Source organism: Vigna umbellata, chromosome 7, assembly GCF_029865625.1.
Source record: "Vigna umbellata cultivar VRB3 chromosome 7, Vumbellata_1.0, whole genome shotgun sequence".
In the NCBI taxonomy this organism is placed as follows: domain Eukaryota; kingdom Viridiplantae; phylum Streptophyta; class Magnoliopsida; order Fabales; family Fabaceae; genus Vigna; species Vigna umbellata.
The window spans coordinates 48,224,861-48,237,254 of record NC_142171.1 but is presented as its reverse complement, the minus strand read 5'-3'; the positions used below and the strand labels follow the sequence as shown (position 1 = coordinate 48,237,254).

The 12,394-nt window shown below is 35.3% G+C and overlaps 1 pseudogene; it reads left to right on the top strand.

The window, feature by feature from the left end:
- The first annotated feature begins 3,063 nt into the window (after positions 1–3,063).
- Positions 3,064–5,800, top strand: LOC148196472 (uncharacterized; annotated as a pseudogene).
- The last annotated feature ends 6,594 nt before the right edge of the window (positions 5,801–12,394 follow it).

The window sequence follows — 12,394 nt, the reverse complement described above, 5'->3', positions numbered from 1 at the left end:
TTGGAATTGACGCATAACTGTGTCAGTAACTTCTATAGTGACTTCATCATACAATTTTGCCCTAAGCTCCGCCCTAAGCTTTTTTGAGATCTCTTGTGTCAGCCTTTGTTCTTGTTCTTTGCTGTATGCATATGAAGTCTGACGTGAAGAACTCCCAAAATAATCTCTAATGCCTACTCCAGTACCAGCAGCACGTACTCGTCCAAGGGGCTCAGGTCGTCCAATTGCAGTGGTAACAATATCCTGGCGACCCTTTGGAGTGAATTCACCTTGGGAACATAAAAAAAGCATTATTCTTTAAAAATTTCAATATAGTATGTATAATGAAACTATTATTATTTTAGGAATAATGATAACTTACAATTCTTTCAGATATTTCTCGTGCAGTCTCAGAAGACTAGTCCTCCGATGATCTTAAACGAGCCAACTTCCATTTCTCATGCCGAGAAGGTGGGGAAGGAGGTTGGGGACTACCACCCTCAGATGAGGGTCTACCTTCTGCCTTTTGCTTGAGGATTTTATCCTCAAGCTTCTTATACCTACCACGAGATAATAGGTGGGGGGTTTTATTTTGGAAACTTATTCCTTGTGCTTTGGTTCTTGTTGCTTATCACTTATAATGATTTAGTTCATATGATATAAATTTGTTAACGAGGAATTGACACTAGTGCAAAAAACAGCGTATAACGTCACGCGTTCAACGTTTAACCACTCAATAGCCAACATTAAAAATGACCGGTGACAATTTTGTAAATAAATGCAATTGTTAAACGTCATTTAGAATTATAATTCAACGTAAAAGGATATAAAACGTCAAATGCCTCAGCGTTAGACGTCAAAAGGTTAGTGAATTCAATAAAAATTTGAGTAGGAGATTGAAAATTCATTCACTTTATCTTAGCGCGCGAGACCCTCTTCTCTGCTCAAACTTTTCTTGAACGAAGTTTGACGACAATCAGATGTAATCTTTCTTTCATTTGATACAAATGAATGTTAATTAACTACTTTAGGTATGATTTTCATTTTGTTTTCACCGATTATTTTCGTGTTCTTGTCCTTCATAGACACATTCTACTTTCGCTCCTACTAGTGGCAACACTTTATTCCAATGAACCCACCTTTTGAATGTTAGTTTTCGTTTTGGTTTTACTTATTTGTTGAACTTGTTTGTTGTTTTTTTGTTGAACTTGTTTGTTGTTGTTGTTTAGTTGAACTTGTTTGTTGTTGTTGTTTGATTGAACTTGTTTGCTTTTGTTATTTGTTGTTGATTCTATATTACCGTTCATAGTTCTGCTTTTTAGGTCTCGTAGAGTTATAAAAACAGATTACAATTAATTAAAAATAAATAAAAAAAATTGCTTAATGTCGTATATTGACAAAATTCGTCGTTAAACTAACGTTGTATATTGATAAAATTTGACGTTAAATTAACGTCGAATTTTTTAAATTCGACGTCAATTTAACATCTCCCAATATGACGTCGTTCTCGAATTCGATGTGAAAGGCAAAAAATATTCGACGTTGTATGTTGTTTTTGTACTAGTGTAAATAATATCAACTATACTAACCTGTCATTCCTCTAATGTCCGACTCTCTACAAATTGGTGCCAATTCTCCTCATCAGTGGTCTTATATTTTTCACGTGGAGACTCATTTTTTTTGGCTTTAAATGATCACATACCAATTATCTGCATTTGTTTTGGCTTTAAATGATCACATGTCAATTCTCCTCAACTGAAGACATCTGCATTTGGGCTAGATGCCATACCAATGATCACATTAACACCCATAGGTGTTCTTTCATCACTATTTCTTCTGACCATCAGTTGTCTCAACCTACTGGCTCCTCTAGCAGGTTTCGATGAGGGAGTCTCATCCCCTGATGAATATGGATGGTCAACCATATATATGTCAAAATAAATAACATGAAATATTAATAAAAGACTTATGTAATATTATATAATTTAACAAAACATGTAATAGGGGTCATATGAAATATTAATAAAAGACTTATGTAATATTAATAAAAAACTTATACACAAATTTGAAATTCATACATAAAGATATGGATTGGTAATATGTATATTCCCTCATAATGAGAGCTTCAAAAGATTACATTGATTCCCTAACAACAATACAAAGTTTAGTTCACCATATTCATGGTGAAACTAGATGAACAATAATGAAAGAATGGAAGAGATAGAAAAACCCTAGAAAGAGAAGAGGAGAGCCGTCACCATCTCCAATTCTACCCCCAAGGGGTGAAAAGTGTGTTTCTGCTTCCTCCCAACCAAAGATACAAACCCTAGGACGTCCTAAAATTATATACTATTCTAAAAAATACAGAAAATTAGGCCCAAGCCCATAAAAGTAACAGAAAATCGGTCCAAGCCCATTTGGAATGGCGCTCAGCGGTATTTTACTGTTGAGCGGCACTAGCGCATGATGCATTTTGCCCCCCAGCTGCTGTTTTGCCCCTCAGCGGTGATTTCGGCACCTGAAAACTGCCGCTCAACGCAAAATTACCGCTCAGCGCCACTCGGTCGCAACTTTTTCTACATTCTGGTTGACTTTTCTGGTTGACTTTTCGGGTTTCTGGTTGACTTTTCAGCATTCCAATCATTCGGTACTTCAATTCTTCTTTCAAATCATTCAATTAGCCTACAAAATAAAGGGAATCTTGCACAAAACCATTAAATTCACCTTCAACTCTCTTATTCACAAAACTAAAGCAAAAATATGAGTTCAAGGCTAGTTTCTAAGTCTTAAAGGTTGCTCTTGGTATCAATTTTAAGCATAAAAATAACGGTTTTTCAACTGTTATCAAATGTCTAGGCCGTGAGTCTCTAGGAAAACGATACTTGGTCTTACCATTTATTATTACTTGTTACAATTCGATACACTTGTCGAAGTGTTAACACATCACACATCAGGAAACAAAAAACATGTCGGAAGAAGGACCGACCAACCCCACCTAGAAGAACACTAAGAGACTATGCTATGCAATAAGGGCCAATATATTTTTCTAGCATAGTGATATCGCCCACCACCAAAACATTGGAAATGAAGCCAACTATCCTTAGCTTAATCAGTTCTCATCAATTCACTAGAATGGATAATGAAGATCCATATATTCATCTTTCTACATTCTATAAACTGATAGGAACTATGGGATTTGAAGAAAGGGATGTTGACCATGTATATATGCATTTGTTTCCTTTTTCTTTAACAGGTAAAGCAAAGGAATGACTTAAATCACATATAAACCAGAGTGTGAACAAGTGGAGTGATATAGATTATTTCCACCTTCTCGTTACATTAAGGCAAAAGTTGAGATTTCTACTTTTAGGCAAGGACCAGATGAGCCATTTTGTGAAGCTTGGAAACAATTTAATTCTTTATTGAGGAGATGCCTAAATTATGGGTTTGAGGATATTGCTCAACTAAATATTTTCTGCAATGGTCTGAGGCTAGACACCAAAATGATATTAGATGCAGCTGTTGGAGGAACAATGATATCTGTTGATGTAGAGCAAGCAACAAGAATCATTGAGGCACTATAGACCATCAAAACATAATAGACAAACAGTTCAACAGAAAGGAATGCTTGATCTTAGTACTACAAATGCAATTTTAGCTCGGAATAAAATTCTGACTCAACAGATTGAAGCATTAACCAAAAAGATGGCTAATTTACCTGAGCAGTTAAAAGCAGTACAATCTTCTCCTAGTCAACAACCCATGAGATGTAACTTCTGTGGAGGTAACCATCCCAATGGTCATTGTTCATATCAAAGTATCCCACAAGAAGGAGAAGTTCAATATGTGAGAAATTAAGGAAGAACAAGTAATTTCTCTAACAATAATAACCTTTCACAAGGGTGGAGAAACAACAAAGTCAGAATTTTGGATGGAAACAAGATGTTGGTCCTTCAAATAGAAAACCTCCTTATCAGCATCAACAACAAAATCCATCTATGTATGAAAGAATAACCAAATTGGAGGATACTCTAGAAAAATTCATGCAAGCTTCTATGACCAATCAGAAAAATACAGAAGCTTCAATCAGAAATCTTGAAACACAGGTTGGACAGTTGGCTAAACAACTATTAGATCAACATGCAGGTCATTTTTCAGCCAACACTCAAACTAATCCCAAGGAGCATTGTAAATCAATTACTACCAAGAGTGGTAAAATTGTGGGAAGAGGGATCGAAGAAAATCTAGTTGTGGAGGAGGAAGTTTTGGAGCAAAAAAAGAAAATGAGAAAGAGAAAAATGAGTGTGAGGGAGAGGAAGAGAAAAATAAAAGTGAGTATGTGAATAAAAGAGAAGAAAAAGAAGAAATAAAGAGAAAAAGAGGGAGAAAGGTGAGAAACAGGTACCGTAGTTGAAGAACATACCTTACCCTTAAAACCCGTCCAAAAAGGATAAGGAAAGGCAATTTGCAAGGTTCATGGATATTTTCAAGCGACTGCAGATTAATATTCCATTTGTGGAAGCTATGGAGCGGATGCCAACCTATGCAAAATTTATGAAAGAGATCTTGACAAAGAAAAGAAGATTTTCTGAAGAAACAATGGAGCTTGAAGCAGGCTGCAGTGCTATAATCCAAAAATCATTACCTCAGAAGTCCAAGGACCGTGGAAGTTTCACCATTCCAATCACAACCAGGACATTGCTAGTAGGTAAAGCATTACTTGACTTGGGTGCTAGTATAAATTTGATGCCTTTGTCCATGCTAAAAAGAATAGGAGATTTGGAAGTAAGGCCTACACGGATGACATTACAGTTAACTGACAGATCCATGAAATATCCCTATGGTGTGACAGAGGATGTCTTGGTTACAGTTGATAAATTCATGTTCCCAGTTGACTTTGTGGTGATGGATATTTAGGAAGATGTTGAAGTTCCTCTAATACTGGGAAGACCTTTTATGAAGACTGCTAAGGTCATTATTGATGTTGATGATGGCAAACTAAAGGTCAGAGTGCAGGATGATGAAGTCAACTTTAATGTTTTTGAAGCAATCCAGCACCCTAAAGACAAACAATAGTGTTTCAAAATGGATGTGGTAGATGAAATTTGTTTATCAGCCAGGAAACAATTGACAAAAGCAAGTCCATTGAAGAATGCTTTAATTGTTGTTTGTGATGAGTTGGAAAACGAAGATGAGAAGAAAGTTGATGAATATTTTATACACTTGAATTCTGCAAAAGCAATTGCATTGAATGAAATACAATATGAGAAATTGTAGCAAGAAAAAAACTGAAAATCAAAAGTTGGATGACGCATTGTGGGCATATAGAACTGCTTATAAGTCCCCTACTGGTTTATCCCCATTGCAGCTGATATATGGTAAGTCATGTCACTTGCCAGTCGAGTTGGAGCACAAGGAATTCTGGGCCTTGAAATTTTTAAATTTTGTTTCAAAAGCAACAAGAGAGAAAAAAAGATTACAACTGTAGGAATTTGAAGAAATGAGATTCAATGCTTATGAATCCTCTAAGCTCTACAAGGAAAGGATGAAAGCTTAACATGACAAGAAAATTTTCAAGAGAGAATTCTACCCAGGCCAATCAATGTTACGGTTCAATTCCAGGTTAAGGTTATGTCTTGGAAAACTCAAATCAAAATGTTCAGGACCGTTTCTTGTCAAGGTTGTCAAACCTTATGGAGCTATTGAGTTAGAGGATCTTGAAACCAAAAGAAGCTGGGTTGTAAATGGACAAAGATTGAAGCCTTACTTTGGTGGTGAGGTTGATAGACTTACCACAATCATCCAATTGGACAAAACGTAATGATACAGGCGTCAGCCTTGTGACGTTAAACAAGCGCTTTTTGGGAGGCAACCCAATGTTTAATTATGTTTTCGCATTTGAATTTTATCTTGTTTGTTAATTATGTTTGTGTATATATTATGTGTTTGTATACAAAAGGGTAAGTTTTAACATTTAAATGTCTCAAAAGGGGAAACCATGCATGCCTAAGTGCTTTTTGTACCCAAATGTTTGTGTCATGCATGATAATAAGTTTTGGTGCCAAAATTGAGTTTATTGAATGTTAAAAATTGCCTTGTTTTGCCCAAATTGTGAAATTTAAGTTTAGGAGTTTGATTTTTCATTTGATGATGTGAAACTTCTGGGAATGATAGATAATTGGTTGAGGAATAGCTTGATATGTGTCTTTGGATTAATTAGATTGAATTCATCATGAATTGGGTGAGTATTGATAAGGTTGAAACACAAGTTTTGCTGATAATTGTGCTTAAGCGAAAGAAGACTCGCTTGGGCGAGAATTGAGTTTCAAATTCCAATCTAAAATTGACTTTCCTAGGCGAGATTTATGCTAAAATTTGGGGTGCCCACAAGAACATTTTCGCTTAAGCTAAACCTTGCTCACCTGGGCAAAAATGTCCTACAATTAAGGTTGAGCCACTAGAGCTTTTGCACTTGGGCGAAACTGGGTTTGTCCGAGTGAAACTTTTGAAATCCTGTATCTAGCTTAAGCGAAAATGTTTTAGCTTAAGTGAGAAAACGTGACCCTATGTTAAAACTTAGAAAAGGAAGAGTTGGTTCATAACTCTTTTCTCTACAAAATCGTGCTTTCTCTCCTAAAAATATAGGGCGCGAATTATTGGTACAGTAGCACAAAATTAACTCACCAATCCCTTCCTCCCTTTGCTAACTTCCCTATTGGTACAGCCGGATTCACATCGGGCTTGGGACCTTCAAAAGGAGGAGTTTCAGACTGATTTTGATAGAGTTATAAGGGGAGATTGACACACAACAATATTCCAACCTCCAGAACTCAATGAAATACGTTTTTTTTTGTTTTACTACAAAACTTTTATTTTAGTAATATTATGCTTTAGTTGTTTTGGTTAGAATATACAGTTTCAATTACTTTTTGCTTAATATTGCACAAAGCACATATACAGCTAAAATGAATATTTTGGAATTATAAGAAAATATTTCTTGAGGAAATTGGTTAAAGAGAAATCAAGTTTCAAAAAGTGTCCTAAGATAGTACAACTGAAAAAAAAAAGGAAAATTTTGGTTGAATCCATAGTTAAATGGGATTAGGATATTAGTGCTGGATAATTGGTTAAGATAATCAATTGTAACAACAAGTGATATACAAAGGAAAGAAACCATACACAGAACCTAGTGAGTGTGTGAATCCTTAAAGAATTTGAGAGTTTCCACTATTTGTTGTTAAGTTGATATTGCTTGAGTTTTCATTTGGGTAACATCACATTTGAAGCATGGAAATGATCAAGGTAGTTTTGTTGAATTTAAATAACTCAGTGCCAAACATCCAACCTAGGAATAATCATTCTTTTGTGATAGCCCTTTTGAGCCTAATTGCTTTGAATTATGCACCTTAACCTTAACTTTAATTAGTATCCTTTTCCTCTGCACACTTTAGGGATATAGAGCATATGTGCATTTTATTCAATTTTAAAATGGGAATTGGTTGGTGGAATTGTACTTAGAAAAGAAAGGGGCTGAGTATTTTATACTATAATTCACTCCTTAGTGTTCTATAGAAATGTATCTAAAAAACAAGAAAAGGAAAGAAGAAAAAGAAGGAGTGAATAATGAATGAAAAAGAAACATTGGGTTTTGAGGTATGAGATGGGATGAATTGAGAGTAGAATTGGAAGTGGGTTTAAAGTGTAGTTATGCTCTCTTTTCTAAAGTTGTGCTTTTGTTATCTTGAAAAACCATAATTCTTGGATTGTGTGTGTGGTTTGATTGAAAATGACTGGCAATTTTAATTTGTTCAATTTCAGTGGAAATGAGAGAAACACATCCTTGTAAGATTCAAGAGAGAATTTCCTTGGTTAGAATCAATGGTTCTTACAATTGATTGTCTTGAAAAATTTGCTGCACTTTTATCCTGCGTTTATTTAATAATTGGATTCACCATTTGCTTCTGATTTTGAATCTGTAGTTTGGAATGTACAATTTGTCTTGTAAGGATTATGAATTTGATTTCTCAAATAACCAATTTCAAAGTTTGAGTTTTGAAAAGTTGTTGGGATCTTATTACTTTTCTTTAGGACAAGCAAGATCCTAGGTTGGGGGGAGTTGATAAGTCCAAAAAAGTAGTAAATTTTCATATGAAATTTTGGCCCTTATGTTTTAAATTGTGTACATTTGTATCAATTCGCCCCAATCTAAGAAATATGAAATGTAATCATATGTTTCCGAGTTGTTGATTAAAAGGAAATCATTTGATCCCTATTTTGTATATGTTCCAGGTAAATTAAGAGAGAAGAGAAAAAAGAGAAGAGCAAATCCTGCAACAATTCGCCCAAGCTAATATGATCTAGCTTAAGCAAGATTCGTCCAGGAAGCCATTACTTTATAAGTCATTCTCACTTAAGTGAGAATAATTTAGCTTAAGCGAGACTGATCTATCTTCTCAAAGAAGTTTCTTCTCGCCTAAGCAATAATCATCTAGCATAAGCGAGAATTCGCGCAATATATAGACTCACGAGTTAGAAAAAAAGAAAGGACGAAGAGAGCGGCAGAGAAAAATATCACGAGTTATCCAAAGAGTTATTATTCTACTTTAGCAGTAGGATCTTCTTCTTCATCTCTTAGAAGGCTAATGACTACCATGAGTGGCTGATCTTTTCTATTGGGATTGAATGTAATCGATTCGAACTCGGATGTAATATGGTGATATTTATGTATAGCATTTATGTTTTTATTCAATATTGGTATTTTTGTTATGCTCTTAGTGCTTGATTCCATCTGAGCAATAGTTTCATGAATGTGGGTTTTAGACGTGACTGAAAAGTATTTCTAAAATCTAATCTGAACAAGAATACTTGATATCTTGTGATGCTAGGGATAAATTTCAGTTTATCAATTGCTTATAACCCTTGAATATAATGCTAGACAGTTTGTTGGATATGTGAGGAATCAATACTCAAGGAACTGATGTTATGAATTTTATACACGAGGAATCGGTATAAATGACTTCTGTGTGTTGCATCAATATTGGTAATTTCAATTGCTATATGTTTATATTCATTCAGATTGCAGACAAGTGAGATAGATGAATTCAATCCCAACTTCTCATATTAAACTTTCTTTAACTTATCTATTGTTACTATTTTACTTTTAGGCAACGTAGTATAAATTATCAAAATCCATTATGAATCAGATTGAATACCCTTGTATATATGTTGTTTGATATAAATTTATCTATTTAATTGAAGTTGTTCCTCGTGGGATCGATACTCTTACTTAAAAATCATTATACTACATTTTATTATTGGTACGCTTGCCAAAAGATTCAACAGTACTTCCTCTTCATGCACAATGCAGGATATAAGTTGTAAATTATCAAAATAACTAGCCAACAACTGTGATTGGTACTTAAATTACCAAATGGGTTCATTCCATCAGTGGCTAAACCAAGCCTCAGATTTCTACATTCTTGGCCAAATTGGGGGAATTGTTGATCAATATTTTTCCATTGCTTTTAATCAGCTGGATGACAAAGCAACCCGTCAATTTTTCTCTGATCTGCATGTCATCTAAGGTTTTTAGCATCTTTTGGATTCGCAAACAAACACTTAAGTCTGGGCACAATTGGAAGGTACCAAACTACTTTCAAAGCAGATCCATTTTTTTCTTTCTGACCATTATCTTCACTATTGTTTTTTGACTTGTATCGTGATAACCCACATTTTGGACACTTTTTCAAAAATTCAAACTTTTTCCTATATAAAATGCAGTCATTGGGACAAGCATGTCTTCATCTGGTCGATCTTCTTCCATGTTGGAATCAATAACATTTTCAGTTTGGGAGACAGTCGGAAAGTGTATTTCTTCGCCGTGCGATATCCATGTTGTATAGCATCGTAAGAAACCATCACAGATAACATGTTCCCTAATTTATGTTGCGTTCAACTTTCTCCCATTCAAACAGTTCATACAAGGACATCTAAACTTCACTTCATCATTACTTCTACCCTCATTACGTTGCGCAAATTGTATAAATTCTTCTCCCCCTCTCTCGTACTCCGCACTAATGCGTGGTAAAGTAATCCAATTTTGATCCACACGTAAATATTCTACAAAATTACAATCATACAATCATACAATCATACAATTATATAATATATGCAACATATAATCAATTCAATCATAAAATCATACAATTAATAATCATTCAAATGATCAATTCAAACATTCAATGATACATAATTATTTATATTCAACATACAAAAAATTAAAAATTAATAAAAGAAAATTAATAAACACAATAATAGGAACCTAAGAGCGTGAAGAACCAGACAACAACCGAGAAGATGCGACAACCTGCGTTCTTAAATAGAACAATTTTCAAAGAAAAAAATAATACCTACACAAAAATACAACAAAATGTAAGTTTCATAATCCAAAACAATAAAAAATGCATCAAACCAATCCAAAAATGCAAAAAAAAAAACGAAAAAAACCTTGGCAACCAAAGCCGAATTTGATCCGATACAAACGTTGACGATGAAAAATGAGGAAGGAATCCTTCTACAGTAACGACGGCAGCACAACAAAGGCGTAAGGAAGCAAGAAGAAGGCTCGCGGCGACGCAAGGAAGAAGAAGAAGTTCCAGAGGTGATCGCTGGAGAAAAAGGAACTATTTACATTTTCGCGATATTTTAACTCTAGGCAGGGGATACTACCTCGAATAAATTAACAACCGAAGCAGTAGGGGATCTACTACAGTTGTTGACCCTCATCATTTTAATATCATTGCAAGGCTGACGGTCAATACTGCAAACATGGAGGTAAAGCCTGCGTTGATACAATTGGTGAAGAACAACCAATTTAATGGACTGTCTCATGAAAGTCCATATGACCATCTGACAACATTCAACAAGATTTGCAACACTGTAAAGATCAATTAAGTGTCGGATGACACTATAAAGCTTAGTTTGTTTACTTTCTCATTGGGAGGCAATGCTAAGTTATGGTTGAATTCTTTCCCAAAAGATAGCTTTACTGAATGGGAAGTCGTGGTGGCTGTTGATGGATTGGCAAGTGTACCAAATCGCACAAGTAATATAAAATGGTAAGACCAAGTATCGTATCCCAGAGGACTCTCGACACTAAGCAGTCGTGTGATAACTCAATTAATTAAGACTTAAAGAAAATGAGATAATTGGTTTCAGATGCAAAGACTGAAAATTAAATATGAATGCAGTTTGATCAATAGCAGAATAACATAGTGATGAACGGATGTTGTTTGTAATATGAGATGAATATGTTGTTGGGGTTAGATTTCACCAATTTACCTCTCATGTATGTAAGAATTCTTCTTTATGCATTAATGTTAACGTCACTCACTAAATCACTTAAACCCGATCCTTCGGCGAAGAAGCCTGTCCTTAATCACCAGTTCATGCAATTCCTAGCATTCCTAGTAATTAAATGTGAAGATCAAGAGCTTTAAGACGACAAAGACTAATACCCTCATCCCTGAGCAATATTACTCTTGGGAGAATTCAACAAGAACTTGAATTGTAAGGAACCTCCCGACACTCATGCAATTCTTACATCATGCTATGAATGAGTTAAACAAAGCATGTAATAATCACAGATGAAGTACTCTAACAATTAATGAAAAAGCATATGTTATTGAGAATCAATTCAAATACATGAGAGTTGACAAGGTTACATCATTCCCCAACAACAAATAGAGTTTAGTTCACCATAAACATGGTGAAAATAGATGAATAATGGAAAAGCATGAGATAGAAAAACCCTAAAAGTAGAGGATGAAAGCTCCCGCATCGAAATCCGCCTTCAGAGAGGGGAAGAATGTGTTGTTGTGCTGTTCCAGCCAGAGATACCAAACCTAGGACGCCTGAGTTCTTTAAATAGAGCGCAGACAGAACAAAAACAAAGCCCAGGCCCGTGTCACTGGCGCTCAAGCCCCACTTAGGGCGCTCGGGCGGTGAGCGATGGTCTTTCACGCTTAAGCCTTACAGATGACACCAAAGCTTCGTGCCTCTGGCGCTCAAGCGCCCAAAAAGGGGCGCCCAAGCGGTGCACAACACTTTTCTGCGCTTGAGCCTCCTTAAAGGGCGTCCAAGCCTCGAGCATTCCTACTTCTGGTGCTTTTCCAAGCCTTTTTGAGCTCCATATGCTTGGCACTTCATCTCTGCTTTCCATATTATCTCAATTCCTGCCAAAACAAGGGGAATTAGTCATAAAATCATCAAATTCAATCTCAACTCTCTTATTCATACAACTTAACAGAAAAACATGATTTCAAGCAAGTTTCTAAGCAGAAAGGGGTGCATTTGGTATCAAAATTACATCACAAATAACAATATTTTCAATCGTTATCACAACCCTAAACTTAGA